General features: G+C 52.7%; 38 non-coding genes across 38 annotated transcripts; all 38 read left to right on the plus strand.

Annotated features, from left to right (window-relative positions):
* Window positions 1–9: 9 nt before the first annotated feature.
* Window positions 10–128, plus strand: LOC144986383 (5S ribosomal RNA). Its single transcript, XR_013650195.1, has one exon. It is a non-coding gene; the product is annotated as a 5S ribosomal RNA (ribosomal RNA).
* A 591-nt stretch (window positions 129–719) lies between these two features.
* Window positions 720–838, plus strand: LOC144986384 (5S ribosomal RNA). The gene has a single exon (XR_013650196.1). It is a non-coding gene; the product is annotated as a 5S ribosomal RNA (ribosomal RNA).
* A 611-nt stretch (window positions 839–1,449) lies between these two features.
* On the plus strand, window positions 1,450–1,568 carry LOC144985008 (5S ribosomal RNA). The gene has a single exon (XR_013648836.1). It is a non-coding gene; the product is annotated as a 5S ribosomal RNA (ribosomal RNA).
* A 591-nt stretch (window positions 1,569–2,159) lies between these two features.
* LOC144986385 (5S ribosomal RNA) lies at window positions 2,160–2,278 on the plus strand. The gene has a single exon (XR_013650197.1). It is a non-coding gene; the product is annotated as a 5S ribosomal RNA (ribosomal RNA).
* Window positions 2,279–2,879: 601 nt separating this feature from the next.
* On the plus strand, window positions 2,880–2,998 carry LOC144985019 (5S ribosomal RNA). The gene has a single exon (XR_013648847.1). It is a non-coding gene; the product is annotated as a 5S ribosomal RNA (ribosomal RNA).
* A 590-nt stretch (window positions 2,999–3,588) lies between these two features.
* Window positions 3,589–3,707, plus strand: LOC144986386 (5S ribosomal RNA). Its single transcript, XR_013650198.1, has one exon. It is a non-coding gene; the product is annotated as a 5S ribosomal RNA (ribosomal RNA).
* Window positions 3,708–4,303: 596 nt separating this feature from the next.
* Window positions 4,304–4,422, plus strand: LOC144985030 (5S ribosomal RNA). Its single transcript, XR_013648858.1, has one exon. It is a non-coding gene; the product is annotated as a 5S ribosomal RNA (ribosomal RNA).
* Window positions 4,423–5,012: 590 nt separating this feature from the next.
* Window positions 5,013–5,131, plus strand: LOC144986387 (5S ribosomal RNA). Its single transcript, XR_013650199.1, has one exon. It is a non-coding gene; the product is annotated as a 5S ribosomal RNA (ribosomal RNA).
* A 590-nt stretch (window positions 5,132–5,721) lies between these two features.
* On the plus strand, window positions 5,722–5,840 carry LOC144986389 (5S ribosomal RNA). Its single transcript, XR_013650201.1, has one exon. It is a non-coding gene; the product is annotated as a 5S ribosomal RNA (ribosomal RNA).
* Window positions 5,841–6,461: 621 nt separating this feature from the next.
* On the plus strand, window positions 6,462–6,580 carry LOC144986390 (5S ribosomal RNA). The gene has a single exon (XR_013650202.1). It is a non-coding gene; the product is annotated as a 5S ribosomal RNA (ribosomal RNA).
* A 611-nt stretch (window positions 6,581–7,191) lies between these two features.
* Window positions 7,192–7,310, plus strand: LOC144985041 (5S ribosomal RNA). The gene has a single exon (XR_013648869.1). It is a non-coding gene; the product is annotated as a 5S ribosomal RNA (ribosomal RNA).
* A 591-nt stretch (window positions 7,311–7,901) lies between these two features.
* Window positions 7,902–8,020, plus strand: LOC144986391 (5S ribosomal RNA). Its single transcript, XR_013650203.1, has one exon. It is a non-coding gene; the product is annotated as a 5S ribosomal RNA (ribosomal RNA).
* Window positions 8,021–8,616: 596 nt separating this feature from the next.
* Window positions 8,617–8,735, plus strand: LOC144985053 (5S ribosomal RNA). The gene has a single exon (XR_013648881.1). It is a non-coding gene; the product is annotated as a 5S ribosomal RNA (ribosomal RNA).
* Window positions 8,736–9,325: 590 nt separating this feature from the next.
* LOC144986392 (5S ribosomal RNA) lies at window positions 9,326–9,444 on the plus strand. The gene has a single exon (XR_013650204.1). It is a non-coding gene; the product is annotated as a 5S ribosomal RNA (ribosomal RNA).
* Window positions 9,445–10,040: 596 nt separating this feature from the next.
* Window positions 10,041–10,159, plus strand: LOC144985064 (5S ribosomal RNA). The gene has a single exon (XR_013648892.1). It is a non-coding gene; the product is annotated as a 5S ribosomal RNA (ribosomal RNA).
* Window positions 10,160–10,749: 590 nt separating this feature from the next.
* Window positions 10,750–10,868, plus strand: LOC144986393 (5S ribosomal RNA). The gene has a single exon (XR_013650205.1). It is a non-coding gene; the product is annotated as a 5S ribosomal RNA (ribosomal RNA).
* Window positions 10,869–11,458: 590 nt separating this feature from the next.
* On the plus strand, window positions 11,459–11,577 carry LOC144986394 (5S ribosomal RNA). The gene has a single exon (XR_013650206.1). It is a non-coding gene; the product is annotated as a 5S ribosomal RNA (ribosomal RNA).
* Window positions 11,578–12,198: 621 nt separating this feature from the next.
* Window positions 12,199–12,317, plus strand: LOC144985075 (5S ribosomal RNA). The gene has a single exon (XR_013648903.1). It is a non-coding gene; the product is annotated as a 5S ribosomal RNA (ribosomal RNA).
* A 590-nt stretch (window positions 12,318–12,907) lies between these two features.
* LOC144986395 (5S ribosomal RNA) lies at window positions 12,908–13,026 on the plus strand. The gene has a single exon (XR_013650207.1). It is a non-coding gene; the product is annotated as a 5S ribosomal RNA (ribosomal RNA).
* Window positions 13,027–13,622: 596 nt separating this feature from the next.
* Window positions 13,623–13,741, plus strand: LOC144985086 (5S ribosomal RNA). The gene has a single exon (XR_013648914.1). It is a non-coding gene; the product is annotated as a 5S ribosomal RNA (ribosomal RNA).
* Window positions 13,742–14,332: 591 nt separating this feature from the next.
* Window positions 14,333–14,451, plus strand: LOC144986396 (5S ribosomal RNA). Its single transcript, XR_013650208.1, has one exon. It is a non-coding gene; the product is annotated as a 5S ribosomal RNA (ribosomal RNA).
* A 616-nt stretch (window positions 14,452–15,067) lies between these two features.
* Window positions 15,068–15,186, plus strand: LOC144986397 (5S ribosomal RNA). The gene has a single exon (XR_013650209.1). It is a non-coding gene; the product is annotated as a 5S ribosomal RNA (ribosomal RNA).
* A 601-nt stretch (window positions 15,187–15,787) lies between these two features.
* Window positions 15,788–15,906, plus strand: LOC144986398 (5S ribosomal RNA). The gene has a single exon (XR_013650210.1). It is a non-coding gene; the product is annotated as a 5S ribosomal RNA (ribosomal RNA).
* Window positions 15,907–16,517: 611 nt separating this feature from the next.
* LOC144986400 (5S ribosomal RNA) lies at window positions 16,518–16,636 on the plus strand. Its single transcript, XR_013650212.1, has one exon. It is a non-coding gene; the product is annotated as a 5S ribosomal RNA (ribosomal RNA).
* Window positions 16,637–17,242: 606 nt separating this feature from the next.
* Window positions 17,243–17,361, plus strand: LOC144985097 (5S ribosomal RNA). The gene has a single exon (XR_013648925.1). It is a non-coding gene; the product is annotated as a 5S ribosomal RNA (ribosomal RNA).
* Window positions 17,362–17,972: 611 nt separating this feature from the next.
* Window positions 17,973–18,091, plus strand: LOC144985108 (5S ribosomal RNA). The gene has a single exon (XR_013648936.1). It is a non-coding gene; the product is annotated as a 5S ribosomal RNA (ribosomal RNA).
* A 590-nt stretch (window positions 18,092–18,681) lies between these two features.
* Window positions 18,682–18,800, plus strand: LOC144986401 (5S ribosomal RNA). The gene has a single exon (XR_013650213.1). It is a non-coding gene; the product is annotated as a 5S ribosomal RNA (ribosomal RNA).
* A 596-nt stretch (window positions 18,801–19,396) lies between these two features.
* Window positions 19,397–19,515, plus strand: LOC144985119 (5S ribosomal RNA). The gene has a single exon (XR_013648947.1). It is a non-coding gene; the product is annotated as a 5S ribosomal RNA (ribosomal RNA).
* A 596-nt stretch (window positions 19,516–20,111) lies between these two features.
* On the plus strand, window positions 20,112–20,230 carry LOC144985130 (5S ribosomal RNA). The gene has a single exon (XR_013648958.1). It is a non-coding gene; the product is annotated as a 5S ribosomal RNA (ribosomal RNA).
* A 590-nt stretch (window positions 20,231–20,820) lies between these two features.
* LOC144986402 (5S ribosomal RNA) lies at window positions 20,821–20,939 on the plus strand. The gene has a single exon (XR_013650214.1). It is a non-coding gene; the product is annotated as a 5S ribosomal RNA (ribosomal RNA).
* Window positions 20,940–21,535: 596 nt separating this feature from the next.
* Window positions 21,536–21,654, plus strand: LOC144985141 (5S ribosomal RNA). The gene has a single exon (XR_013648969.1). It is a non-coding gene; the product is annotated as a 5S ribosomal RNA (ribosomal RNA).
* Window positions 21,655–22,245: 591 nt separating this feature from the next.
* On the plus strand, window positions 22,246–22,364 carry LOC144986403 (5S ribosomal RNA). Its single transcript, XR_013650215.1, has one exon. It is a non-coding gene; the product is annotated as a 5S ribosomal RNA (ribosomal RNA).
* Window positions 22,365–22,975: 611 nt separating this feature from the next.
* On the plus strand, window positions 22,976–23,094 carry LOC144985152 (5S ribosomal RNA). The gene has a single exon (XR_013648980.1). It is a non-coding gene; the product is annotated as a 5S ribosomal RNA (ribosomal RNA).
* Window positions 23,095–23,685: 591 nt separating this feature from the next.
* Window positions 23,686–23,804, plus strand: LOC144986404 (5S ribosomal RNA). Its single transcript, XR_013650216.1, has one exon. It is a non-coding gene; the product is annotated as a 5S ribosomal RNA (ribosomal RNA).
* A 600-nt stretch (window positions 23,805–24,404) lies between these two features.
* Window positions 24,405–24,523, plus strand: LOC144986405 (5S ribosomal RNA). Its single transcript, XR_013650217.1, has one exon. It is a non-coding gene; the product is annotated as a 5S ribosomal RNA (ribosomal RNA).
* Window positions 24,524–25,114: 591 nt separating this feature from the next.
* LOC144985164 (5S ribosomal RNA) lies at window positions 25,115–25,233 on the plus strand. Its single transcript, XR_013648992.1, has one exon. It is a non-coding gene; the product is annotated as a 5S ribosomal RNA (ribosomal RNA).
* Window positions 25,234–25,824: 591 nt separating this feature from the next.
* Window positions 25,825–25,943, plus strand: LOC144986406 (5S ribosomal RNA). The gene has a single exon (XR_013650218.1). It is a non-coding gene; the product is annotated as a 5S ribosomal RNA (ribosomal RNA).
* A 600-nt stretch (window positions 25,944–26,543) lies between these two features.
* LOC144986407 (5S ribosomal RNA) lies at window positions 26,544–26,662 on the plus strand. The gene has a single exon (XR_013650219.1). It is a non-coding gene; the product is annotated as a 5S ribosomal RNA (ribosomal RNA).
* Window positions 26,663–26,693: the final 31 nt, after the last annotated feature.

Here is a 26,693-nt window from a genome sequence, read left to right on the forward strand (position 1 = left end):
CAACCCTTCGCTTACGGCCACACCACCCTGAACACGCCCGATCTCGTCCGATCTCGGAAGCTAAGCAGGGTCGGGCCTGGTTAGTACTTGGATGGGAGACCGCCTGGGAATACCAGGTGCTGTAAGTTTTCCGGCTTTTGCTGGCATCCACCAAAGAGAAGGAAAATCACTCACACACCCCCACAAACAGCTTTGGGTACTTTGGTTTCCTTGTCATGCATTTGTGTCTTTGGTTTTTATTTTTCTGACACCACCGTTCTGTGACACATACAGCCACCAGAGAGCGCACCGGCCAGGAAATCAAACACACAGCTTTGGGTTTCTTGCTTTTTCATGTCCTTCTGTGTCTTTCTTTTCTTTTCTTTTCTTTTCTTTTTCTTTTTTTTTTTTTTTTTTTTTTCTCTGACATGACCGTCCGGGCTTCATCCAAACTCTTCAGCGAGCTGCAGGGCAGTCAGCGCCGAGGTGCAAATGCACAAGCCTGCACCCTCTAGAAACGCTGCCGTCTCGGTGACGAGCCCACGCAGGTGTGTGTGTGTGGAAGGCCGCTGTGGCGCACCTGCTGGGGTGAAAGGTCACCGTTTTGGCTGCAGGTGGGTGTGTCCGCTCAGCAGGTGCACCAATCAGTGGCACAGAGTGAGTGGGTGAAGGGGCCGCTGGGAGCAGGCAGGAGTCTGGTGCAGGCAGCGCTTAAAGGGCTCTGCTCCACACAACCCTTCGCTTACGGCCACACCACCCTGAACACGCCCGATCTCGTCCGATCTCGGAAGCTAAGCAGGGTCGGGCCTGGTTAGTACTTGGATGGGAGACCGCCTGGGAATACCAGGTGCTGTAAGTTTTCCGGCTTTTGCTGGCATCCACCAAAGAGAAGGAAAATCACTCACACACCCCCACAAACAGCTTTGGGTACTTTGGTTTCCTTGTCATGCATTTGTGTCTTTGGTTTTTATTTTTCTGACACCACCGTTCTGTGACACATACAGCCACCAGAGAGCGCACCGGCCAGGAAATCAAACACACAGCTTTGGGTTTCTTGCTTTTTCATGTCCTTCTGTGTCTTTCTTTTCTTTTCTTTTCTTTTCTTTTCTTTTCTTTTCTTTTCTTTTTCTTTTTTTTTTTTTTTTTTTTTTCTCTGACATGACCGTCCGGGCTTCATCCAAACTCTTCAGCGAGCTGCAGGGCAGTCAGCGCCGAGGTGCAAATGCACAAGCCTGCACCCTCTAGAAACGCTGCCGTCTCGGTGACGAGCCCACGCAGGTGTGTGTGTGTGGAAGGCCGCTGTGGCGCACCTGCTGGGGTGAAAGGTCACCGTTTTGGCTGCAGGTGGGTGTGTCCGCTCAGCAGGTGCACCAATCAGTGGCACAGAGTGAGTGGGTGAAGGGGCCGCTGGGAGCAGGCAGGAGTCTGGTGCAGGCAGCGCTTAAAGGGCTCTGCTCCACACAACCCTTCGCTTACGGCCATACCACCCTGAACACGCCCGATCTCGTCCGATCTCGGAAGCTAAGCAGGGTCGGGCCTGGTTAGTACTTGGATGGGAGACCGCCTGGGAATACCAGGTGCTGTAAGTTTTCCGGCTTTTGCTGGCATCCACCAAAGAGAAGGAAAATCACTCACACACCCCCACAAACAGCTTTGGGTACTTTGGTTTCCTTGTCATGCATTTGTGTCTTTGGTTTTTATTTTTCTGACACCACCGTTCTGTGACACATACAGCCACCAGAGAGCGCACCGGCCAGGAAATCAAACACACAGCTTTGGGTTTCTTGCTTTTTCATGTCCTTCTGTGTCTTTCTTTTCTTTTCTTTTCTTTTCTTTTTCTTTTTTTTTTTTTTTTTTTTTTCTCTGACATGACCGTCCGGGCTTCATCCAAACTCTTCAGCGAGCTGCAGGGCAGTCAGCGCCGAGGTGCAAATGCACAAGCCTGCACCCTCTAGAAACGCTGCCGTCTCGGTGACGCGCCCACGCAGGTGTGTGTGTGTGGAAGGCCGCTGTGGCGCACCTGCTGGGGTGAAAGGTCACCGTTTTGGCTGCAGGTGGGTGTGTCCGCTCAGCAGGTGCACCAATCAGTGGCACAGAGTGAGTGGGTGAAGGGGCCGCTGGGAGCAGGCAGGAGTCTGGTGCAGGCAGCGCTTAAAGGGCTCTGCTCCACACAACCCTTCGCTTACGGCCACACCACCCTGAACACGCCCGATCTCGTCCGATCTCGGAAGCTAAGCAGGGTCGGGCCTGGTTAGTACTTGGATGGGAGACCGCCTGGGAATACCAGGTGCTGTAAGTTTTCCGGCTTTTGCTGGCATCCACCAAAGAGAAGGAAAATCACTCACACACCCCCACAAACAGCTTTGGGTACTTTGGTTTCCTTGTCATGCATTTGTGTCTTTGGTTTTTATTTTTCTGACACCACCGTTCTGTGACACATACAGCCACCAGAGAGCGCACCGGCCAGGAAATCAAACACACAGCTTTGGGTTTCTTGCTTTTTCATGTCCTTCTGTGTCTTTCTTTTCTTTTCTTTTCTTTTCTTTTCTTTTCTTTTTCTTTTTTTTTTTTTTTTTTTTTTCTCTGACATGACCGTCCGGGCTTCATCCAAACTCTTCAGCGAGCTGCAGGGCAGTCAGCGCCGAGGTGCAAATGCACAAGCCTGCACCCTCTAGAAACGCTGCCGTCTCGGTGACGAGCCCACGCAGGTGTGTGTGTGTGGAAGGCCGCTGTGGCGCACCTGCTGGGGTGAAAGGTCACCGTTTTGGCTGCAGGTGGGTGTGTCCGCTCAGCAGGTGCACCAATCAGTGGCACAGAGTGAGTGGGTGAAGGGGCCGCTGGGAGCAGGCAGGAGTCTGGTGCAGGCAGCGCTTAAAGGGCTCTGCTCCACACAACCCTTCGCTTACGGCCATACCACCCTGAACACGCCCGATCTCGTCCGATCTCGGAAGCTAAGCAGGGTCGGGCCTGGTTAGTACTTGGATGGGAGACCGCCTGGGAATACCAGGTGCTGTAAGTTTTCCGGCTTTTGCTGGCATCCACCAAAGAGAAGGAAAATCACTCACACACCCCCACAAACAGCTTTGGGTACTTTGGTTTCCTTGTCATGCATTTGTGTCTTTGGTTTTTATTTTTCTGACACCACCGTTCTGTGACACATACAGCCACCAGAGAGCGCACCGGCCAGGAAATCAAACACACAGCTTTGGGTTTCTTGCTTTTTCATGTCCTTCTGTGTCTTTCTTTTCTTTTCTTTTCTTTCTTTTTCTTTTTTTTTTTTTTTTTTTTTTCTCTGACATGACCGTCCGGGCTTCATCCAAACTCTTCAGCGAGCTGCAGGGCAGTCAGCGCCGAGGTGCAAATGCACAAGCCTGCACCCTCTAGAAACGCTGCCGTCTCGGTGACGCGCCCACGCAGGTGTGTGTGTGTGGAAGGCCGCTGTGGCGCACCTGCTGGGGTGAAAGGTCACCGTTTTGGCTGCAGGTGGGTGTGTCCGCTCAGCAGGTGCACCAATCAGTGGCACAGAGTGAGTGGGTGAAGGGGCCGCTGGGAGCAGGCAGGAGTCTGGTGCAGGCAGCGCTTAAAGGGCTCTGCTCCACACAACCCTTCGCTTACGGCCACACCACCCTGAACACGCCCGATCTCGTCCGATCTCGGAAGCTAAGCAGGGTCGGGCCTGGTTAGTACTTGGATGGGAGACCGCCTGGGAATACCAGGTGCTGTAAGTTTTCCGGCTTTTGCTGGCATCCACCAAAGAGAAGGAAAATCACTCACACACCCCCACAAACAGCTTTGGGTACTTTGGTTTCCTTGTCATGCATTTGTGTCTTTGGTTTTTATTTTTCTGACACCACCGTTCTGTGACACATACAGCCACCAGAGAGCGCACCGGCCAGGAAATCAAACACACAGCTTTGGGTTTCTTGCTTTTTCATGTCCTTCTGTGTCTTTCTTTTCTTTTCTTTTCTTTTCTTTTCTTTTTCTTTTTTTTTTTTTTTTTTTTTTCTCTGACATGACCGTCCGGGCTTCATCCAAACTCTTCAGCGAGCTGCAGGGCAGTCAGCGCCGAGGTGCAAATGCACAAGCCTGCACCCTCTAGAAACGCTGCCGTCTCGGTGACGAGCCCACGCAGGTGTGTGTGTGTGGAAGGCCGCTGTGGCGCACCTGCTGGGGTGAAAGGTCACCGTTTTGGCTGCAGGTGGGTGTGTCCGCTCAGCAGGTGCACCAATCAGTGGCACAGAGTGAGTGGGTGAAGGGGCCGCTGGGAGCAGGCAGGAGTCTGGTGCAGGCAGCGCTTAAAGGGCTCTGCTCCACACAACCCTTCGCTTACGGCCATACCACCCTGAACACGCCCGATCTCGTCCGATCTCGGAAGCTAAGCAGGGTCGGGCCTGGTTAGTACTTGGATGGGAGACCGCCTGGGAATACCAGGTGCTGTAAGTTTTCCGGCTTTTGCTGGCATCCACCAAAGAGAAGGAAAATCACTCACACACCCCCACAAACAGCTTTGGGTACTTTGGTTTCCTTGTCATGCATTTGTGTCTTTGGTTTTTATTTTTCTGACACCACCGTTCTGTGACACATACAGCCACCAGAGAGCGCACCGGCCAGGAAATCAAACACACAGCTTTGGGTTTCTTGCTTTTTCATGTCCTTCTGTGTCTTTCTTTTCTTTTCTTTTCTTTCTTTTTCTTTTTTTTTTTTTTTTTTTTTTCTCTGACATGACCGTCCGGGCTTCATCCAAACTCTTCAGCGAGCTGCAGGGCAGTCAGCGCCGAGGTGCAAATGCACAAGCCTGCACCCTCTAGAAACGCTGCCGTCTCGGTGACGCGCCCACGCAGGTGTGTGTGTGTGGAAGGCCGCTGTGGCGCACCTGCTGGGGTGAAAGGTCACCGTTTTGGCTGCAGGTGGGTGTGTCCGCTCAGCAGGTGCACCAATCAGTGGCACAGAGTGAGTGGGTGAAGGGGCCGCTGGGAGCAGGCAGGAGTCTGGTGCAGGCAGCGCTTAAAGGGCTCTGCTCCACACAACCCTTCGCTTACGGCCACACCACCCTGAACACGCCCGATCTCGTCCGATCTCGGAAGCTAAGCAGGGTCGGGCCTGGTTAGTACTTGGATGGGAGACCGCCTGGGAATACCAGGTGCTGTAAGTTTTCCGGCTTTTGCTGGCATCCACCAAAGAGAAGGAAAATCACTCACACACCCCCACAAACAGCTTTGGGTACTTTGGTTTCCTTGTCATGCATTTGTGTCTTTGGTTTTTATTTTTCTGACACCACCGTTCTGTGACACATACAGCCACCAGAGAGCGCACCGGCCAGGAAATCAAACACACAGCTTTGGGTTTCTTGCTTTTTCATGTCCTTCTGTGTCTTTCTTTTCTTTTCTTTTCTTTCTTTTTCTTTTTTTTTTTTTTTTTTTTTTCTCTGACATGACCGTCCGGGCTTCATCCAAACTCTTCAGCGAGCTGCAGGGCAGTCAGCGCCGAGGTGCAAATGCACAAGCCTGCACCCTCTAGAAACGCTGCCGTCTCGGTGACGCGCCCACGCAGGTGTGTGTGTGTGGAAGGCCGCTGTGGCGCACCTGCTGGGGTGAAAGGTCACCGTTTTGGCTGCAGGTGGGTGTGTCCGCTCAGCAGGTGCACCAATCAGTGGCACAGAGTGAGTGGGTGAAGGGGCCGCTGGGAGCAGGCAGGAGTCTGGTGCAGGCAGCGCTTAAAGGGCTCTGCTCCACACAACCCTTCGCTTACGGCCACACCACCCTGAACACGCCCGATCTCGTCCGATCTCGGAAGCTAAGCAGGGTCGGGCCTGGTTAGTACTTGGATGGGAGACCGCCTGGGAATACCAGGTGCTGTAAGTTTTCCGGCTTTTGCTGGCATCCACCAAAGAGAAGGAAAATCACTCACACACCCCCACAAACAGCTTTGGGTACTTTGGTTTCCTTGTCATGCATTTGTGTCTTTGGTTTTTATTTTTCTGACACCACCGTTCTGTGACACATACAGCCACCAGAGAGCGCACCGGCCAGGAAATCAAACACACAGCTTTGGGTTTCTTGCTTTTTCATGTCCTTCTGTGTCTTTCTTTTCTTTTCTTTTCTTTTCTTTTCTTTTCTTTTCTTTTCTTTTCTTTTCTTTTTCTTTTTTTTTTTTTTTTTTTTTTCTCTGACATGACCGTCCGGGCTTCATCCAAACTCTTCAGCGAGCTGCAGGGCAGTCAGCGCCGAGGTGCAAATGCACAAGCCTGCACCCTCTAGAAACGCTGCCGTCTCGGTGACGAGCCCACGCAGGTGTGTGTGTGTGGAAGGCCGCTGTGGCGCACCTGCTGGGGTGAAAGGTCACCGTTTTGGCTGCAGGTGGGTGTGTCCGCTCAGCAGGTGCACCAATCAGTGGCACAGAGTGAGTGGGTGAAGGGGCCGCTGGGAGCAGGCAGGAGTCTGGTGCAGGCAGCGCTTAAAGGGCTCTGCTCCACACAACCCTTCGCTTACGGCCACACCACCCTGAACACGCCCGATCTCGTCCGATCTCGGAAGCTAAGCAGGGTCGGGCCTGGTTAGTACTTGGATGGGAGACCGCCTGGGAATACCAGGTGCTGTAAGTTTTCCGGCTTTTGCTGGCATCCACCAAAGAGAAGGAAAATCACTCACACACCCCCACAAACAGCTTTGGGTACTTTGGTTTCCTTGTCATGCATTTGTGTCTTTGGTTTTTATTTTTCTGACACCACCGTTCTGTGACACATACAGCCACCAGAGAGCGCACCGGCCAGGAAATCAAACACACAGCTTTGGGTTTCTTGCTTTTTCATGTCCTTCTGTGTCTTTCTTTTCTTTTCTTTTCTTTTCTTTTCTTTTCTTTTCTTTTCTTTTTCTTTTTTTTTTTTTTTTTTTTTTCTCTGACATGACCGTCCGGGCTTCATCCAAACTCTTCAGCGAGCTGCAGGGCAGTCAGCGCCGAGGTGCAAATGCACAAGCCTGCACCCTCTAGAAACGCTGCCGTCTCGGTGACGAGCCCACGCAGGTGTGTGTGTGTGGAAGGCCGCTGTGGCGCACCTGCTGGGGTGAAAGGTCACCGTTTTGGCTGCAGGTGGGTGTGTCCGCTCAGCAGGTGCACCAATCAGTGGCACAGAGTGAGTGGGTGAAGGGGCCGCTGGGAGCAGGCAGGAGTCTGGTGCAGGCAGCGCTTAAAGGGCTCTGCTCCACACAACCCTTCGCTTACGGCCATACCACCCTGAACACGCCCGATCTCGTCCGATCTCGGAAGCTAAGCAGGGTCGGGCCTGGTTAGTACTTGGATGGGAGACCGCCTGGGAATACCAGGTGCTGTAAGTTTTCCGGCTTTTGCTGGCATCCACCAAAGAGAAGGAAAATCACTCACACACCCCCACAAACAGCTTTGGGTACTTTGGTTTCCTTGTCATGCATTTGTGTCTTTGGTTTTTATTTTTCTGACACCACCGTTCTGTGACACATACAGCCACCAGAGAGCGCACCGGCCAGGAAATCAAACACACAGCTTTGGGTTTCTTGCTTTTTCATGTCCTTCTGTGTCTTTCTTTTCTTTTCTTTTCTTTTCTTTTTCTTTTTTTTTTTTTTTTTTTTTTCTCTGACATGACCGTCCGGGCTTCATCCAAACTCTTCAGCGAGCTGCAGGGCAGTCAGCGCCGAGGTGCAAATGCACAAGCCTGCACCCTCTAGAAACGCTGCCGTCTCGGTGACGCGCCCACGCAGGTGTGTGTGTGTGGAAGGCCGCTGTGGCGCACCTGCTGGGGTGAAAGGTCACCGTTTTGGCTGCAGGTGGGTGTGTCCGCTCAGCAGGTGCACCAATCAGTGGCACAGAGTGAGTGGGTGAAGGGGCCGCTGGGAGCAGGCAGGAGTCTGGTGCAGGCAGCGCTTAAAGGGCTCTGCTCCACACAACCCTTCGCTTACGGCCACACCACCCTGAACACGCCCGATCTCGTCCGATCTCGGAAGCTAAGCAGGGTCGGGCCTGGTTAGTACTTGGATGGGAGACCGCCTGGGAATACCAGGTGCTGTAAGTTTTCCGGCTTTTGCTGGCATCCACCAAAGAGAAGGAAAATCACTCACACACCCCCACAAACAGCTTTGGGTACTTTGGTTTCCTTGTCATGCATTTGTGTCTTTGGTTTTTATTTTTCTGACACCACCGTTCTGTGACACATACAGCCACCAGAGAGCGCACCGGCCAGGAAATCAAACACACAGCTTTGGGTTTCTTGCTTTTTCATGTCCTTCTGTGTCTTTCTTTTCTTTTCTTTTCTTTTCTTTTCTTTTTCTTTTTTTTTTTTTTTTTTTTTTCTCTGACATGACCGTCCGGGCTTCATCCAAACTCTTCAGCGAGCTGCAGGGCAGTCAGCGCCGAGGTGCAAATGCACAAGCCTGCACCCTCTAGAAACGCTGCCGTCTCGGTGACGAGCCCACGCAGGTGTGTGTGTGTGGAAGGCCGCTGTGGCGCACCTGCTGGGGTGAAAGGTCACCGTTTTGGCTGCAGGTGGGTGTGTCCGCTCAGCAGGTGCACCAATCAGTGGCACAGAGTGAGTGGGTGAAGGGGCCGCTGGGAGCAGGCAGGAGTCTGGTGCAGGCAGCGCTTAAAGGGCTCTGCTCCACACAACCCTTCGCTTACGGCCATACCACCCTGAACACGCCCGATCTCGTCCGATCTCGGAAGCTAAGCAGGGTCGGGCCTGGTTAGTACTTGGATGGGAGACCGCCTGGGAATACCAGGTGCTGTAAGTTTTCCGGCTTTTGCTGGCATCCACCAAAGAGAAGGAAAATCACTCACACACCCCCACAAACAGCTTTGGGTACTTTGGTTTCCTTGTCATGCATTTGTGTCTTTGGTTTTTATTTTTCTGACACCACCGTTCTGTGACACATACAGCCACCAGAGAGCGCACCGGCCAGGAAATCAAACACACAGCTTTGGGTTTCTTGCTTTTTCATGTCCTTCTGTGTCTTTCTTTTCTTTTCTTTTCTTTCTTTTTCTTTTTTTTTTTTTTTTTTTTTTCTCTGACATGACCGTCCGGGCTTCATCCAAACTCTTCAGCGAGCTGCAGGGCAGTCAGCGCCGAGGTGCAAATGCACAAGCCTGCACCCTCTAGAAACGCTGCCGTCTCGGTGACGCGCCCACGCAGGTGTGTGTGTGTGGAAGGCCGCTGTGGCGCACCTGCTGGGGTGAAAGGTCACCGTTTTGGCTGCAGGTGGGTGTGTCCGCTCAGCAGGTGCACCAATCAGTGGCACAGAGTGAGTGGGTGAAGGGGCCGCTGGGAGCAGGCAGGAGTCTGGTGCAGGCAGCGCTTAAAGGGCTCTGCTCCACACAACCCTTCGCTTACGGCCACACCACCCTGAACACGCCCGATCTCGTCCGATCTCGGAAGCTAAGCAGGGTCGGGCCTGGTTAGTACTTGGATGGGAGACCGCCTGGGAATACCAGGTGCTGTAAGTTTTCCGGCTTTTGCTGGCATCCACCAAAGAGAAGGAAAATCACTCACACACCCCCACAAACAGCTTTGGGTACTTTGGTTTCCTTGTCATGCATTTGTGTCTTTGGTTTTTATTTTTCTGACACCACCGTTCTGTGACACATACAGCCACCAGAGAGCGCACCGGCCAGGAAATCAAACACACAGCTTTGGGTTTCTTGCTTTTTCATGTCCTTCTGTGTCTTTCTTTTCTTTTCTTTTCTTTTCTTTTCTTTTTCTTTTTTTTTTTTTTTTTTTTTTCTCTGACATGACCGTCCGGGCTTCATCCAAACTCTTCAGCGAGCTGCAGGGCAGTCAGCGCCGAGGTGCAAATGCACAAGCCTGCACCCTCTAGAAACGCTGCCGTCTCGGTGACGAGCCCACGCAGGTGTGTGTGTGTGGAAGGCCGCTGTGGCGCACCTGCTGGGGTGAAAGGTCACCGTTTTGGCTGCAGGTGGGTGTGTCCGCTCAGCAGGTGCACCAATCAGTGGCACAGAGTGAGTGGGTGAAGGGGCCGCTGGGAGCAGGCAGGAGTCTGGTGCAGGCAGCGCTTAAAGGGCTCTGCTCCACACAACCCTTCGCTTACGGCCATACCACCCTGAACACGCCCGATCTCGTCCGATCTCGGAAGCTAAGCAGGGTCGGGCCTGGTTAGTACTTGGATGGGAGACCGCCTGGGAATACCAGGTGCTGTAAGTTTTCCGGCTTTTGCTGGCATCCACCAAAGAGAAGGAAAATCACTCACACACCCCCACAAACAGCTTTGGGTACTTTGGTTTCCTTGTCATGCATTTGTGTCTTTGGTTTTTATTTTTCTGACACCACCGTTCTGTGACACATACAGCCACCAGAGAGCGCACCGGCCAGGAAATCAAACACACAGCTTTGGGTTTCTTGCTTTTTCATGTCCTTCTGTGTCTTTCTTTTCTTTTCTTTTCTTTCTTTTTCTTTTTTTTTTTTTTTTTTTTTTCTCTGACATGACCGTCCGGGCTTCATCCAAACTCTTCAGCGAGCTGCAGGGCAGTCAGCGCCGAGGTGCAAATGCACAAGCCTGCACCCTCTAGAAACGCTGCCGTCTCGGTGACGCGCCCACGCAGGTGTGTGTGTGTGGAAGGCCGCTGTGGCGCACCTGCTGGGGTGAAAGGTCACCGTTTTGGCTGCAGGTGGGTGTGTCCGCTCAGCAGGTGCACCAATCAGTGGCACAGAGTGAGTGGGTGAAGGGGCCGCTGGGAGCAGGCAGGAGTCTGGTGCAGGCAGCGCTTAAAGGGCTCTGCTCCACACAACCCTTCGCTTACGGCCACACCACCCTGAACACGCCCGATCTCGTCCGATCTCGGAAGCTAAGCAGGGTCGGGCCTGGTTAGTACTTGGATGGGAGACCGCCTGGGAATACCAGGTGCTGTAAGTTTTCCGGCTTTTGCTGGCATCCACCAAAGAGAAGGAAAATCACTCACACACCCCCACAAACAGCTTTGGGTACTTTGGTTTCCTTGTCATGCATTTGTGTCTTTGGTTTTTATTTTTCTGACACCACCGTTCTGTGACACATACAGCCACCAGAGAGCGCACCGGCCAGGAAATCAAACACACAGCTTTGGGTTTCTTGCTTTTTCATGTCCTTCTGTGTCTTTCTTTTCTTTTCTTTTCTTTCTTTTTCTTTTTTTTTTTTTTTTTTTTTTCTCTGACATGACCGTCCGGGCTTCATCCAAACTCTTCAGCGAGCTGCAGGGCAGTCAGCGCCGAGGTGCAAATGCACAAGCCTGCACCCTCTAGAAACGCTGCCGTCTCGGTGACGCGCCCACGCAGGTGTGTGTGTGTGGAAGGCCGCTGTGGCGCACCTGCTGGGGTGAAAGGTCACCGTTTTGGCTGCAGGTGGGTGTGTCCGCTCAGCAGGTGCACCAATCAGTGGCACAGAGTGAGTGGGTGAAGGGGCCGCTGGGAGCAGGCAGGAGTCTGGTGCAGGCAGCGCTTAAAGGGCTCTGCTCCACACAACCCTTCGCTTACGGCCACACCACCCTGAACACGCCCGATCTCGTCCGATCTCGGAAGCTAAGCAGGGTCGGGCCTGGTTAGTACTTGGATGGGAGACCGCCTGGGAATACCAGGTGCTGTAAGTTTTCCGGCTTTTGCTGGCATCCACCAAAGAGAAGGAAAATCACTCACACACCCCCACAAACAGCTTTGGGTACTTTGGTTTCCTTGTCATGCATTTGTGTCTTTGGTTTTTATTTTTCTGACACCACCGTTCTGTGACACATACAGCCACCAGAGAGCGCACCGGCCAGGAAATCAAACACACAGCTTTGGGTTTCTTGCTTTTTCATGTCCTTCTGTGTCTTTCTTTTCTTTTCTTTTCTTTTCTTTTCTTTTCTTTTCTTTTCTTTTCTTTTCTTTTTCTTTTTTTTTTTTTTTTTTTTTTCTCTGACATGACCGTCCGGGCTTCATCCAAACTCTTCAGCGAGCTGCAGGGCAGTCAGCGCCGAGGTGCAAATGCACAAGCCTGCACCCTCTAGAAACGCTGCCGTCTCGGTGACGAGCCCACGCAGGTGTGTGTGTGTGGAAGGCCGCTGTGGCGCACCTGCTGGGGTGAAAGGTCACCGTTTTGGCTGCAGGTGGGTGTGTCCGCTCAGCAGGTGCACCAATCAGTGGCACAGAGTGAGTGGGTGAAGGGGCCGCTGGGAGCAGGCAGGAGTCTGGTGCAGGCAGCGCTTAAAGGGCTCTGCTCCACACAACCCTTCGCTTACGGCCATACCACCCTGAACACGCCCGATCTCGTCCGATCTCGGAAGCTAAGCAGGGTCGGGCCTGGTTAGTACTTGGATGGGAGACCGCCTGGGAATACCAGGTGCTGTAAGTTTTCCGGCTTTTGCTGGCATCCACCAAAGAGAAGGAAAATCACTCACACACCCCCACAAACAGCTTTGGGTACTTTGGTTTCCTTGTCATGCATTTGTGTCTTTGGTTTTTATTTTTCTGACACCACCGTTCTGTGACACATACAGCCACCAGAGAGCGCACCGGCCAGGAAATCAAACACACAGCTTTGGGTTTCTTGCTTTTTCATGTCCTTCTGTGTCTTTCTTTTCTTTTCTTTTCTTTCTTTTTCTTTTTTTTTTTTTTTTTTTTTTCTCTGACATGACCGTCCGGGCTTCATCCAAACTCTTCAGCGAGCTGCAGGGCAGTCAGCGCCGAGGTGCAAATGCACAAGCCTGCACCCTCTAGAAACGCTGCCGTCTCGGTGACGCGCCCACGCAGGTGTGTGTGTGTGGAAGGCCGCTGTGGCGCACCTGCTGGGGTGAAAGGTCACCGTTTTGGCTGCAGGTGGGTGTGTCCGCTCAGCAGGTGCACCAATCAGTGGCACAGAGTGAGTGGGTGAAGGGGCCGCTGGGAGCAGGCAGGAGTCTGGTGCAGGCAGCGCTTAAAGGGCTCTGCTCCACACAACCCTTCGCTTACGGCCACACCACCCTGAACACGCCCGATCTCGTCCGATCTCGGAAGCTAAGCAGGGTCGGGCCTGGTTAGTACTTGGATGGGAGACCGCCTGGGAATACCAGGTGCTGTAAGTTTTCCGGCTTTTGCTGGCATCCACCAAAGAGAAGGAAAATCACTCACACACCCCCACAAACAGCTTTGGGTACTTTGGTTTCCTTGTCATGCATTTGTGTCTTTGGTTTTTATTTTTCTGACACCACCGTTCTGTGACACATACAGCCACCAGAGAGCGCACCGGCCAGGAAATCAAACACACAGCTTTGGGTTTCTTGCTTTTTCATGTCCTTCTGTGTCTTTCTTTTCTTTTCTTTTCTTTTCTTTTCTTTTTCTTTTTTTTTTTTTTTTTTTTTTCTCTGACATGACCGTCCGGGCTTCATCCAAACTCTTCAGCGAGCTGCAGGGCAGTCAGCGCCGAGGTGCAAATGCACAAGCCTGCACCCTCTAGAAACGCTGCCGTCTCGGTGACGAGCCCACGCAGGTGTGTGTGTGTGGAAGGCCGCTGTGGCGCACCTGCTGGGGTGAAAGGTCACCGTTTTGGCTGCAGGTGGGTGTGTCCGCTCAGCAGGTGCACCAATCAGTGGCACAGAGTGAGTGGGTGAAGGGGCCGCTGGGAGCAGGCAGGAGTCTGGTGCAGGCAGCGCTTAAAGGGCTCTGCTCCACACAACCCTTCGCTTACGGCCATACCACCCTGAACACGCCCGATCTCGTCCGATCTCGGAAGCTAAGCAGGGTCGGGCCTGGTTAGTACTTGGATGGGAGACCGCCTGGGAATACCAGGTGCTGTAAGTTTTCCGGCTTTTGCTGGCATCCACCAAAGAGAAGGAAAATCACTCACACACCCCCACAAACAGCTTTGGGTACTTTGGTTTCCTTGTCATGCATTTGTGTCTTTGGTTTTTATTTTTCTGACACCACCGTTCTGTGACACATACAGCCACCAGAGAGCGCACCGGCCAGGAAATCAAACACACAGCTTTGGGTTTCTTGCTTTTTCATGTCCTTCTGTGTCTTTCTTTTCTTTTCTTTTCTTTTCTTTTTCTTTTTTTTTTTTTTTTTTTTTTCTCTGACATGACCGTCCGGGCTTCATCCAAACTCTTCAGCGAGCTGCAGGGCAGTCAGCGCCGAGGTGCAAATGCACAAGCCTGCACCCTCTAGAAACGCTGCCGTCTCGGTGACGAGCCCACGCAGGTGTGTGTGTGTGGAAGGCCGCTGTGGCGCACCTGCTGGGGTGAAAGGTCACCGTTTTGGCTGCAGGTGGGTGTGTCCGCTCAGCAGGTGCACCAATCAGTGGCACAGAGTGAGTGGGTGAAGGGGCCGCTGGGAGCAGGCAGGAGTCTGGTGCAGGCAGCGCTTAAAGGGCTCTGCTCCACACAACCCTTCGCTTACGGCCACACCACCCTGAACACGCCCGATCTCGTCCGATCTCGGAAGCTAAGCAGGGTCGGGCCTGGTTAGTACTTGGATGGGAGACCGCCTGGGAATACCAGGTGCTGTAAGTTTTCCGGCTTTTGCTGGCATCCACCAAAGAGAAGGAAAATCACTCACACACCCCCACAAACAGCTTTGGGTACTTTGGTTTCCTTGTCATGCATTTGTGTCTTTGGTTTTTATTTTTCTGACACCACCGTTCTGTGACACATACAGCCACCAGAGAGCGCACCGGCCAGGAAATCAAACACACAGCTTTGGGTTTCTTGCTTTTTCATGTCCTTCTGTGTCTTTCTTTTCTTTTCTTTTCTTTTCTTTTCTTTTCTTTTCTTTTCTTTTCTTTTTCTTTTTTTTTTTTTTTTTTTTTTCTCTGACATGACCGTCCGGGCTTCATCCAAACTCTTCAGCGAGCTGCAGGGCAGTCAGCGCCGAGGTGCAAATGCACAAGCCTGCACCCTCTAGAAACGCTGCCGTCTCGGTGACGAGCCCACGCAGGTGTGTGTGTGTGGAAGGCCGCTGTGGCGCACCTGCTGGGGTGAAAGGTCACCGTTTTGGCTGCAGGTGGGTGTGTCCGCTCAGCAGGTGCACCAATCAGTGGCACAGAGTGAGTGGGTGAAGGGGCCGCTGGGAGCAGGCAGGAGTCTGGTGCAGGCAGCGCTTAAAGGGCTCTGCTCCACACAACCCTTCGCTTACGGCCACACCACCCTGAACACGCCCGATCTCGTCCGATCTCGGAAGCTAAGCAGGGTCGGGCCTGGTTAGTACTTGGATGGGAGACCGCCTGGGAATACCAGGTGCTGTAAGTTTTCCGGCTTTTGCTGGCATCCACCAAAGAGAAGGAAAATCACTCACACACCCCCACAAACAGCTTTGGGTACTTTGGTTTCCTTGTCATGCATTTGTGTCTTTGGTTTTTATTTTTCTGACACCACCGTTCTGTGACACATACAGCCACCAGAGAGCGCACCGGCCAGGAAATCAAACACACAGCTTTGGGTTTCTTGCTTTTTCATGTCCTTCTGTGTCTTTCTTTTCTTTTCTTTTCTTTTCTTTTCTTTTCTTTTTCTTTTTTTTTTTTTTTTTTTTTTCTCTGACATGACCGTCCGGGCTTCATCCAAACTCTTCAGCGAGCTGCAGGGCAGTCAGCGCCGAGGTGCAAATGCACAAGCCTGCACCCTCTAGAAACGCTGCCGTCTCGGTGACGCGCCCACGCAGGTGTGTGTGTGTGGAAGGCCGCTGTGGCGCACCTGCTGGGGTGAAAGGTCACCGTTTTGGCTGCAGGTGGGTGTGTCCGCTCAGCAGGTGCACCAATCAGTGGCACAGAGTGAGTGGGTGAAGGGGCCGCTGGGAGCAGGCAGGAGTCTGGTGCAGGCAGCGCTTAAAGGGCTCTGCTCCACACAACCCTTCGCTTACGGCCACACCACCCTGAACACGCCCGATCTCGTCCGATCTCGGAAGCTAAGCAGGGTCGGGCCTGGTTAGTACTTGGATGGGAGACCGCCTGGGAATACCAGGTGCTGTAAGTTTTCCGGCTTTTGCTGGCATCCACCAAAGAGAAGGAAAATCACTCACACACCCCCACAAACAGCTTTGGGTACTTTGGTTTCCTTGTCATGCATTTGTGTCTTTGGTTTTTATTTTTCTGACACCACCGTTCTGTGACACATACAGCCACCAGAGAGCGCACCGGCCAGGAAATCAAACACACAGCTTTGGGTTTCTTGCTTTTTCATGTCCTTCTGTGTCTTTCTTTTCTTTTCTTTTCTTTTCTTTTCTTTTCTTTTCTTTTCTTTTTCTTTTTTTTTTTTTTTTTTTTTTCTCTGACATGACCGTCCGGGCTTCATCCAAACTCTTCAGCGAGCTGCAGGGCAGTCAGCGCCGAGGTGCAAATGCACAAGCCTGCACCCTCTAGAAACGCTGCCGTCTCGGTGACGCGCCCACGCAGGTGTGTGTGTGTGGAAGGCCGCTGTGGCGCACCTGCTGGGGTGAAAGGTCACCGTTTTGGCTGCAGGTGGGTGTGTCCGCTCAGCAGGTGCACCAATCAGTGGCACAGAGTGAGTGGGTGAAGGGGCCGCTGGGAGCAGGCAGGAGTCTGGTGCAGGCAGCGCTTAAAGGGCTCTGCTCCACACAACCCTTCGCTTACGGCCACACCACCCTGAACACGCCCGATCTCGTCCGATCTCGGAAGCTAAGCAGGGTCGGGCCTGGTTAGTACTTGGATGGGAGACCGCCTGGGAATACCAGGTGCTGTAAGTTTTCCGGCTTTTGCTGGCATCCACCAAAGAGAAGGAAAATCACTCACACACCCCCACAAACAGCTTTGGGTACTTTGGTTTCCTTGTCATGCATTTGTGTCTTTGGTTTTTATTTTTCTGACACCACCGTTCTGTGACACATACAGCCACCAGAGAGCGCACCGGCCAGGAAATCAAACACACAGCTTTGGGTTTCTTGCTTTTTCATGTCCTTCTGTGTCTTTCTTTTCTTTTCTTTTCTTTTCTTTTCTTTTCTTTTCTTTTTCTTTTTTTTTTTTTTTTTTTTTTCTCTGACATGACCGTCCGGGCTTCATCCAAACTCTTCAGCGAGCTGCAGGGCAGTCAGCGCCGAGGTGCAAATGCACAAGCCTGCACCCTCTAGAAACGCTGCCGTCTCGGTGACGAGCCCACGCAGGTGTGTGTGTGTGGAAGGCCGCTGTGGCGCACCTGCTGGGGTGAAAGGTCACCGTTTTGGCTGCAGGTGGGTGTGTCCGCTCAGCAGGTGCACCAATCAGTGGCACAGAGTGAGTGGGTGAAGGGGCCGCTGGGAGCAGGCAGGAGTCTGGTGCAGGCAGCGCTTAAAGGGCTCTGCTCCACACAACCCTTCGCTTACGGCCATACCACCCTGAACACGCCCGATCTCGTCCGATCTCGGAAGCTAAGCAGGGTCGGGCCTGGTTAGTACTTGGATGGGAGACCGCCTGGGAATACCAGGTGCTGTAAGTTTTCCGGCTTTTGCTGGCATCCACCAAAGAGAAGGAAAATCACTCACACACCCCCACAAACAGCTTTGGGTACTTTGGTTTCCTTGTCATGCATTTGTGTCTTTGGTTTTTATTTTTCTGACACCACCGTTCTGTGACACATACAGCCACCAGAGAGCGCACCGGCCAGGAAATCAAACACACAGCTTTGGGTTTCTTGCTTTTTCATGTCCTTCTGTGTCTTTCTTTTCTTTTCTTTTCTTTTCTTTTCTTTTCTTTTCTTTTCTTTTTCTTTTTTTTTTTTTTTTTTTTTTCTCTGACATGACCGTCCGGGCTTCATCCAAACTCTTCAGCGAGCTGCAGGGCAGTCAGCGCCGAGGTGCAAATGCACAAGCCTGCACCCTCTAGAAACGCTGCCGTCTCGGTGACGAGCCCACGCAGGTGTGTGTGTGTGGAAGGCCGCTGTGGCGCACCTGCTGGGGTGAAAGGTCACCGTTTTGGCTGCAGGTGGGTGTGTCCGCTCAGCAGGTGCACCAATCAGTGGCACAGAGTGAGTGGGTGAAGGGGCCGCTGGGAGCAGGCAGGAGTCTGGTGCAGGCAGCGCTTAAAGGGCTCTGCTCCACACAACCCTTCGCTTACGGCCATACCACCCTGAACACGCCCGATCTCGTCCGATCTCGGAAGCTAAGCAGGGTCGGGCCTGGTTAGTACTTGGATGGGAGACCGCCTGGGAATACCAGGTGCTGTAAGTTTTCCGGCTTTTGCTGGCATCCACCAAAGAGAAGGAAAATCACTCACACACCCCCACAAACAGCTTTGGGTACTTTGGTTTCCTTGTCATGCATTTGTGTCTTTGGTTTTTATTTTTCTGACACCACCGTTCTGTGACACATACAGCCACCAGAGAGCGCACCGGCCAGGAAATCAAACACACAGCTTTGGGTTTCTTGCTTTTTCATGTCCTTCTGTGTCTTTCTTTTCTTTTCTTTTCTTTCTTTTTCTTTTTTTTTTTTTTTTTTTTTTCTCTGACATGACCGTCCGGGCTTCATCCAAACTCTTCAGCGAGCTGCAGGGCAGTCAGCGCCGAGGTGCAAATGCACAAGCCTGCACCCTCTAGAAACGCTGCCGTCTCGGTGACGCGCCCACGCAGGTGTGTGTGTGTGGAAGGCCGCTGTGGCGCACCTGCTGGGGTGAAAGGTCACCGTTTTGGCTGCAGGTGGGTGTGTCCGCTCAGCAGGTGCACCAATCAGTGGCACAGAGTGAGTGGGTGAAGGGGCCGCTGGGAGCAGGCAGGAGTCTGGTGCAGGCAGCGCTTAAAGGGCTCTGCTCCACACAACCCTTCGCTTACGGCCACACCACCCTGAACACGCCCGATCTCGTCCGATCTCGGAAGCTAAGCAGGGTCGGGCCTGGTTAGTACTTGGATGGGAGACCGCCTGGGAATACCAGGTGCTGTAAGTTTTCCGGCTTTTGCTGGCATCCACCAAAGAGAAGGAAAATCACTCACACACCCCCACAAACAGCTTTGGGTACTTTGGTTTCCTTGTCATGCATTTGTGTCTTTGGTTTTTATTTTTCTGACACCACCGTTCTGTGACACATACAGCCACCAGAGAGCGCACCGGCCAGGAAATCAAACACACAGCTTTGGGTTTCTTGCTTTTTCATGTCCTTCTGTGTCTTTCTTTTCTTTTCTTTTCTTTTCTTTTCTTTTTCTTTTTTTTTTTTTTTTTTTTTTCTCTGACATGACCGTCCGGGCTTCATCCAAACTCTTCAGCGAGCTGCAGGGCAGTCAGCGCCGAGGTGCAAATGCACAAGCCTGCACCCTCTAGAAACGCTGCCGTCTCGGTGACGAGCCCACGCAGGTGTGTGTGTGTGGAAGGCCGCTGTGGCGCACCTGCTGGGGTGAAAGGTCACCGTTTTGGCTGCAGGTGGGTGTGTCCGCTCAGCAGGTGCACCAATCAGTGGCACAGAGTGAGTGGGTGAAGGGGCCGCTGGGAGCAGGCAGGAGTCTGGTGCAGGCAGCGCTTAAAGGGCTCTGCTCCACACAACCCTTCGCTTACGGCCATACCACCCTGAACACGCCCGATCTCGTCCGATCTCGGAAGCTAAGCAGGGTCGGGCCTGGTTAGTACTTGGATGGGAGACCGCCTGGGAATACCAGGTGCTGTAAGTTTTCCGGCTTTTGCTGGCATCCACCAAAGAGAAGGAAAATCACTCACACACCCCCACAAACAGCTTTGGGTACTTTGGTTTCCTTGTCATGCATTTGTGTCTTTGGTTTTTATTTTTCTGACACCACCGTTCTGTGACACATACAGCCACCAGAGAGCGCACCGGCCAGGAAATCAAACACACAGCTTTGGGTTTCTTGCTTTTTCATGTCCTTCTGTGTCTTTCTTTTCTTTTCTTTTCTTTTCTTTTCTTTTTCTTTTTTTTTTTTTTTTTTTTTTCTCTGACATGACCGTCCGGGCTTCATCCAAACTCTTCAGCGAGCTGCAGGGCAGTCAGCGCCGAGGTGCAAATGCACAAGCCTGCACCCTCTAGAAACGCTGCCGTCTCGGTGACGAGCCCACGCAGGTGTGTGTGTGTGGAAGGCCGCTGTGGCGCACCTGCTGGGGTGAAAGGTCACCGTTTTGGCTGCAGGTGGGTGTGTCCGCTCAGCAGGTGCACCAATCAGTGGCACAGAGTGAGTGGGTGAAGGGGCCGCTGGGAGCAGGCAGGAGTCTGGTGCAGGCAGCGCTTAAAGGGCTCTGCTCCACACAACCCTTCGCTTACGGCCATACCACCCTGAACACGCCCGATCTCGTCCGATCTCGGAAGCTAAGCAGGGTCGGGCCTGGTTAGTACTTGGATGGGAGACCGCCTGGGAATACCAGGTGCTGTAAGTTTTCCGGCTTTTGCTGGCATCCACCAAAGAGAAGGAAAATCACTCACACACCCCCACAAACAGCTTTGGGTACTTTGGTTTCCTTGTCATGCATTTGTGTCTTTGGTTTTTATTTTTCTGACACCACCGTTCTGTGACACATACAGCCACCAGAGAGCGCACCGGCCAGGAAATCAAACACACAGCTTTGGGTTTCTTGCTTTTTCATGTCCTTCTGTGTCTTTCTTTTCTTTTCTTTTCTTTCTTTTTCTTTTTTTTTTTTTTTTTTTTTTCTCTGACATGACCGTCCGGGCTTCATCCAAACTCTTCAGCGAGCTGCAGGGCAGTCAGCGCCGAGGTGCAAATGCACAAGCCTGCACCCTCTAGAAACGCTGCCGTCTCGGTGACGCGCCCACGCAGGTGTGTGTGTGTGGAAGGCCGCTGTGGCGCACCTGCTGGGGTGAAAGGTCACCGTTTTGGCTGCAGGTGGGTGTGTCCGCTCAGCAGGTGCACCAATCAGTGGCACAGAGTGAGTGGGTGAAGGGGCCGCTGGGAGCAGGCAGGAGTCTGGTGCAGGCAGCGCTTAAAGGGCTCTGCTCCACACAACCCTTCGCTTACGGCCACACCACCCTGAACACGCCCGATCTCGTCCGATCTCGGAAGCTAAGCAGGGTCGGGCCTGGTTAGTACTTGGATGGGAGACCGCCTGGGAATACCAGGTGCTGTAAGTTTTCCGGCTTTTGCTGGCATCCACCAAAGAGAAGGAAAATCACTCACACACCCCCACAAACAGCTTTGGGTACTTTGGTTTCCTTGTCATGCATTTGTGTCTTTGGTTTTTATTTTTCTGACACCACCGTTCTGTGACACATACAGCCACCAGAGAGCGCACCGGCCAGGAAATCAAACACACAGCTTTGGGTTTCTTGCTTTTTCATGTCCTTCTGTGTCTTTCTTTTCTTTTCTTTTCTTTTCTTTTCTTTTTCTTTTTTTTTTTTTTTTTTTTTTCTCTGACATGACCGTCCGGGCTTCATCCAAACTCTTCAGCGAGCTGCAGGGCAGTCAGCGCCGAGGTGCAAATGCACAAGCCTGCACCCTCTAGAAACGCTGCCGTCTCGGTGACGAGCCCACGCAGGTGTGTGTGTGTGGAAGGCCGCTGTGGCGCACCTGCTGGGGTGAAAGGTCACCGTTTTGGCTGCAGGTGGGTGTGTCCGCTCAGCAGGTGCACCAATCAGTGGCACAGAGTGAGTGGGTGAAGGGGCCGCTGGGAGCAGGCAGGAGTCTGGTGCAGGCAGCGCTTAAAGGGCTCTGCTCCACACAACCCTTCGCTTACGGCCATACCACCCTGAACACGCCCGATCTCGTCCGATCTCGGAAGCTAAGCAGGGTCGGGCCTGGTTAGTACTTGGATGGGAGACCGCCTGGGAATACCAGGTGCTGTAAGTTTTCCGGCTTTTGCTGGCATCCACCAAAGAGAAGGAAAATCACTCACACACCCCCACAAACAGCTTTGGGTACTTTGGTTTCCTTGTCATGCATTTGTGTCTTTGGTTTTTATTTTTCTGACACCACCGTTCTGTGACACATACAGCCACCAGAGAGCGCACCGGCCAGGAAATCAAACACACAGCTTTGGGTTTCTTGCTTTTTCATGTCCTTCTGTGTCTTTCTTTTCTTTTCTTTTCTTTTCTTTTTCTTTTTTTTTTTTTTTTTTTTTTCTCTGACATGACCGTCCGGGCTTCATCCAAACTCTTCAGCGAGCTGCAGGGCAGTCAGCGCCGAGGTGCAAATGCACAAGCCTGCACCCTCTAGAAACGCTGCCGTCTCGGTGACGAGCCCACGCAGGTGTGTGTGTGTGGAAGGCCGCTGTGGCGCACCTGCTGGGGTGAAAGGTCACCGTTTTGGCTGCAGGTGGGTGTGTCCGCTCAGCAGGTGCACCAATCAGTGGCACAGAGTGAGTGGGTGAAGGGGCCGCTGGGAGCAGGCAGGAGTCTGGTGCAGGCAGCGCTTAAAGGGCTCTGCTCCACACAACCCTTCGCTTACGGCCACACCACCCTGAACACGCCCGATCTCGTCCGATCTCGGAAGCTAAGCAGGGTCGGGCCTGGTTAGTACTTGGATGGGAGACCGCCTGGGAATACCAGGTGCTGTAAGTTTTCCGGCTTTTGCTGGCATCCACCAAAGAGAAGGAAAATCACTCACACACCCCCACAAACAGCTTTGGGTACTTTGGTTTCCTTGTCATGCATTTGTGTCTTTGGTTTTTATTTTTCTGACACCACCGTTCTGTGACACATACAGCCACCAGAGAGCGCACCGGCCAGGAAATCAAACACACAGCTTTGGGTTTCTTGCTTTTTCATGTCCTTCTGTGTCTTTCTTTTCTTTTCTTTTCTTTTCTTTTCTTTTCTTTTCTTTTCTTTTTCTTTTTTTTTTTTTTTTTTTTTTCTCTGACATGACCGTCCGGGCTTCATCCAAACTCTTCAGCGAGCTGCAGGGCAGTCAGCGCCGAGGTGCAAATGCACAAGCCTGCACCCTCTAGAAACGCTGCCGTCTCGGTGACGAGCCCACGCAGGTGTGTGTGTGTGGAAGGCCGCTGTGGCGCACCTGCTGGGGTGAAAGGTCACCGTTTTGGCTGCAGGTGGGTGTGTCCGCTCAGCAGGTGCACCAATCAGTGGCACAGAGTGAGTGGGTGAAGGGGCCGCTGGGAGCAGGCAGGAGTCTGGTGCAGGCAGCGCTTAAAGGGCTCTGCTCCACACAACCCTTCGCTTACGGCCATACCACCCTGAACACGCCCGATCTCGTCCGATCTCGGAAGCTAAGCAGGGTCGGGCCTGGTTAGTACTTGGATGGGAGACCGCCTGGGAATACCAGGTGCTGTAAGTTTTCCGGCTTTTGCTGGCATCCACCAAAGAGAAGGAAAATCACTCACACACCCCCACAAACAGCTTTGGGTACTTTGGTTTCCTTGTCATGCATTTGTGTCTTTGGTTTTTATTTTTCTGACACCACCGTTCTGTGACACATACAGCCACCAGAGAGCGCACCGGCCAGGAAATCAAACACACAGCTTTGGGTTTCTTGCTTTTTCATGTCCTTCTGTGTCTTTCTTTTCTTTTCTTTTCTTTTCTTTTTCTTTTTTTTTTTTTTTTTTTTTTCTCTGACATGACCGTCCGGGCTTCATCCAAACTCTTCAGCGAGCTGCAGGGCAGTCAGCGCCGAGGTGCAAATGCACAAGCCTGCACCCTCTAGAAACGCTGCCGTCTCGGTGACGCGCCCACGCAGGTGTGTGTGTGTGGAAGGCCGCTGTGGCGCACCTGCTGGGGTGAAAGGTCACCGTTTTGGCTGCAGGTGGGTGTGTCCGCTCAGCAGGTGCACCAATCAGTGGCACAGAGTGAGTGGGTGAAGGGGCCGCTGGGAGCAGGCAGGAGTCTGGTGCAGGCAGCGCTTAAAGGGCTCTGCTCCACACAACCCTTCGCTTACGGCCACACCACCCTGAACACGCCCGATCTCGTCCGATCTCGGAAGCTAAGCAGGGTCGGGCCTGGTTAGTACTTGGATGGGAGACCGCCTGGGAATACCAGGTGCTGTAAGTTTTCCGGCTTTTGCTGGCATCCACCAAAGAGAAGGAAAATCACTCACACACCCCCACAAACAGCTTTGGGTACTTTGGTTTCCTTGTCATGCATTTGTGTCTTTGGTTTTTATTTTTCTGACACCACCGTTCTGTGACACATACAGCCACCAGAGAGCGCACCGGCCAGGAAATCAAACACACAGCTTTGGGTTTCTTGCTTTTTCATGTCCTTCTGTGTCTTTCTTTTCTTTTCTTTTCTTTTCTTTTCTTTCTTTTTCTTTTTTTTTTTTTTTTTTTTTTCTCTGACATGACCGTCCGGGCTTCATCCAAACTCTTCAGCGAGCTGCAGGGCAGTCAGCGCCGAGGTGCAAATGCACAAGCCTGCACCCTCTAGAAACGCTGCCGTCTCGGTGACGCGCCCACGCAGGTGTGTGTGTGTGGAAGGCCGCTGTGGCGCACCTGCTGGGGTGAAAGGTCACCGTTTTGGCTGCAGGTGGGTGTGTCCGCTCAGCAGGTGCACCAATCAGTGGCACAGAGTGAGTGGGTGAAGGGGCCGCTGGGAGCAGGCAGGAGTCTGGTGCAGGCAGCGCTTAAAGGGCTCTGCTCCACACAACCCTTCGCTTACGGCCACACCACCCTGAACACGCCCGATCTCGTCCGATCTCGGAAGCTAAGCAGGGTCGGGCCTGGTTAGTACTTGGATGGGAGACCGCCTGGGAATACCAGGTGCTGTAAGTTTTCCGGCTTTTGCTGGCATCCACCAAAGAGAAGGAAAATCACTCACACACCCCCACAAACAGCTTTGGGTACTTTGGTTTCCTTGTCATGCATTTGTGTCTTTGGTTTTTATTTTTCTGACACCACCGTTCTGTGACACATACAGCCACCAGAGAGCGCACCGGCCAGGAAATCAAACACACAGCTTTGGGTTTCTTGCTTTTTCATGTCCTTCTGTGTCTTTCTTTTCTTTTCTTTTCTTTTCTTTTTCTTTTTTTTTTTTTTTTTTTTTTCTCTGACATGACCGTCCGGGCTTCATCCAAACTCTTCAGCGAGCTGCAGGGCAGTCAGCGCCGAGGTGCAAATGCACAAGCCTGCACCCTCTAGAAACGCTGCCGTCTCGGTGACGAGCCCACGCAGGTGTGTGTGTGTGGAAGGCCGCTGTGGCGCACCTGCTGGGGTGAAAGGTCACCGTTTTGGCTGCAGGTGGGTGTGTCCGCTCAGCAGGTGCACCAATCAGTGGCACAGAGTGAGTGGGTGAAGGGGCCGCTGGGAGCAGGCAGGAGTCTGGTGCAGGCAGCGCTTAAAGGGCTCTGCTCCACACAACCCTTCGCTTACGGCCATACCACCCTGAACACGCCCGATCTCGTCCGATCTCGGAAGCTAAGCAGGGTCGGGCCTGGTTAGTACTTGGATGGGAGACCGCCTGGGAATACCAGGTGCTGTAAGTTTTCCGGCTTTTGCTGGCATCCACCAAAGAGAAGGAAAATCACTCACACACCCCCACAAACAGCTTTGGGTACTTTGGTTTCCTTGTCATGCATTTGTGTCTTTGGTTTTTATTTTTCTGACACCACCGTTCTGTGACACATACAGCCACCAGAGAGCGCACCGGCCAGGAAATCAAACACACAGCTTTGGGTTTCTTGCTTTTTCATGTCCTTCTGTGTCTTTCTTTTCTTTTCTTTTCTTTTCTTTTTCTTTTTTTTTTTTTTTTTTTTTTCTCTGACATGACCGTCCGGGCTTCATCCAAACTCTTCAGCGAGCTGCAGGGCAGTCAGCGCCGAGGTGCAAATGCACAAGCCTGCACCCTCTAGAAACGCTGCCGTCTCGGTGACGAGCCCACGCAGGTGTGTGTGTGTGGAAGGCCGCTGTGGCGCACCTGCTGGGGTGAAAGGTCACCGTTTTGGCTGCAGGTGGGTGTGTCCGCTCAGCAGGTGCACCAATCAGTGGCACAGAGTGAGTGGGTGAAGGGGCCGCTGGGAGCAGGCAGGAGTCTGGTGCAGGCAGCGCTTAAAGGGCTCTGCTCCACACAACCCTTCGCTTACGGCCACACCACCCTGAACACGCCCGATCTCGTCCGATCTCGGAAGCTAAGCAGGGTCGGGCCTGGTTAGTACTTGGATGGGAGACCGCCTGGGAATACCAGGTGCTGTAAGTTTTCCGGCTTTTGCTGGCATCCACCAAAGAGAAGGAAAATCACTCACACACCCCCACAAACAGCTTTGGGTACTTTGGTTTCCTTGTCATGCATTTGTGTCTTTGGTTTTTATTTTTCTGACACCACCGTTCTGTGACACATACAGCCACCAGAGAGCGCACCGGCCAGGAAATCAAACACACAGCTTTGGGTTTCTTGCTTTTTCATGTCCTTCTGTGTCTTTCTTTTCTTTTCTTTTCTTTTCTTTTCTTTCTTTTTCTTTTTTTTTTTTTTTTTTTTTTCTCTGACATGACCGTCCGGGCTTCATCCAAACTCTTCAGCGAGCTGCAGGGCAGTCAGCGCCGAGGTGCAAATGCACAAGCCTGCACCCTCTAGAAACGCTGCCGTCTCGGTGACGCGCCCACGCAGGTGTGTGTGTGTGGAAGGCCGCTGTGGCGCACCTGCTGGGGTGAAAGGTCACCGTTTTGGCTGCAGGTGGGTGTGTCCGCTCAGCAGGTGCACCAATCAGTGGCACAGAGTGAGTGGGTGAAGGGGCCGCTGGGAGCAGGCAGGAGTCTGGTGCAGGCAGCGCTTAAAGGGCTCTGCTCCACACAACCCTTCGCTTACGGCCACACCACCCTGAACACGCCCGATCTCGTCCGATCTCGGAAGCTAAGCAGGGTCGGGCCTGGTTAGTACTTGGATGGGAGACCGCCTGGGAATACCAGGTGCTGTAAGTTTTCCGGCTTTTGCTGGCATCCACCAAAGAGA

This window comes from Oryzias latipes, chromosome 16 (assembly GCF_053564925.1).
Source record: "Oryzias latipes strain Hd-rR chromosome 16, Olatipes_Hd-rR_3.1".
NCBI lineage: Eukaryota > Metazoa > Chordata > Actinopteri > Beloniformes > Adrianichthyidae > Oryzias > Oryzias latipes.